This window comes from Triticum dicoccoides, chromosome 3A, assembly GCF_002162155.2.
Source record: "Triticum dicoccoides isolate Atlit2015 ecotype Zavitan chromosome 3A, WEW_v2.0, whole genome shotgun sequence".
NCBI classification, from domain to species: Eukaryota; Viridiplantae; Streptophyta; class Magnoliopsida; order Poales; family Poaceae; genus Triticum; species Triticum dicoccoides.
This window is the reverse complement of record NC_041384.1, coordinates 631,723,193-631,724,926: the sequence shown is the minus strand read 5'-3', so window position 1 is coordinate 631,724,926 and position 1,734 is coordinate 631,723,193.

Below are 1,734 nucleotides of genomic sequence, written 5' to 3'. Positions count from 1 at the left end.
GATATATGAATAGGAGTGTTATATGATATATGATGATCATTGTGGTGGGAATATATGATGACTTGTAGGCTACATTAAAACGACATATCTGTGGCCAAAACTAAGTAATCCCACTTTAATCTAAGTATTTTTATATGAAACATGTATTAAAAATATGTAGATGGAAATTTGTATGCAATATACTAGACATATATGTGTACATACATGATTTTTCACAAATTTTAGGGTCTAAAAAGGTGAACACGAAAATGTGAAACATGGTCCCACGCACCCATTATGAATAGTTAATTCAAGAAACAAATACTAGGAAAATTAGTTATTTTTTGTGTGACATACATGGTTGACTGGCATATGAAGTTTCATGAAAAAATGACATCCTTGGTATTCTAAGCTAAATGACAAAATTGAAAAGTGTATTCAAAAACACTCTTTGACGGAATAACAAGGCCGGCTTGTGTTTCATTTATTAAGAAATACCACTAGTGTCATTCTTTCATGAAACTCTTTAAAAATGGATGCAAATCCTTTCCCTCATCCATTAATTCAGAGAAATAGAGTGTTTCGTTTACAAATACAACGCTCAAGTATCCAAAAACAAAAGATAAAGATCACTACTCTCCCATGCATTATTAGTCCCAAATGTCCGCACCCGCGATGAACCAAAGCGTTTGTATCTTTCTTGATACCCTTTGTGAAGGTTGTGGCTATGAAGATGCAATTACATGATGGTTGGTTGCTCCCGGCCTAATGTTGCGGTCAGGGCATCTACAACGCCGGGAGTTAGGCCTGGGCGCTAGGATAAATTTCCTCAAGGAGGATTGTATCTTTGATGAACCAAAGCGTTTGTATCTTTCTTGATACCCTCAAGGAGGATTGCCATCGGTGCGGACTTGTAGCGAAAGACCCTAACATTTCTTCTATTCCAAAAGGTCCAAATTAGAAACATGGCGAGGGAGGCCATCGCACTCCTATTCAGGATGTTGCAAACATTTCTTTGGGGGGGAAAGGTGTGTGAGCGCTGGAGTTTCGCTTACCATGAGGAGCAGCTGGGACTTGCCGGAGCCAGACGGGTCGGCGATCTCAACAACGTTTCCCGGGCGGAGCGGCGCGCGGTGGAGCGGCGGCGGGAGGAGGATGGGGGGCCGCGTGGAGAGGGAGCGGGAGAGGAAGGCGCCGTCGTCTCGTCTACGGAGAGCCAGTCGCGGGGCGGCCCCCCTCCTGCCCCCCCGGCCATGGCTAGGGTTCTGGAGCTCTCCTCCCCTCCTTTCCACCGAATTTTTGGGCGCTCGGCTGGATCGAGTTTGGCGCCCGTGGCTCTGTGAGTTTTGTGTTTGCGCGCGCTAGCCGATGTGGGGGATCGTACGGGAGACCGGCAGAGGGCGCGTGCCTCGCCGGTAGAGCATCATTTTGGATCCCGAAATTTCAAAAACAAAACTGATTTCTACAAGTTAAAAAAAACTACGGAAATCTTATCTGGATGACATTTGCTGGGAGAGCAAGGCATTTTGAATGTTTTTCCTCATAGTAATAGTTATGTCGGGGGTGGCAGTTTCTTCAGAGCAACATTGCATTTTTTGGAAGGATGACAATTTTGAGCCTTCTTTTCAGAAAATGTCATATGTTGGTCACCAGCTAAAACTGCCATTAAAATGCCGCAAATGTCAGCAAGATAAAAGGGTCCAAAAACTATAGGTGTGTTTTCTATCCATCTGGAAAATGTTTTTTTAGGGGTCA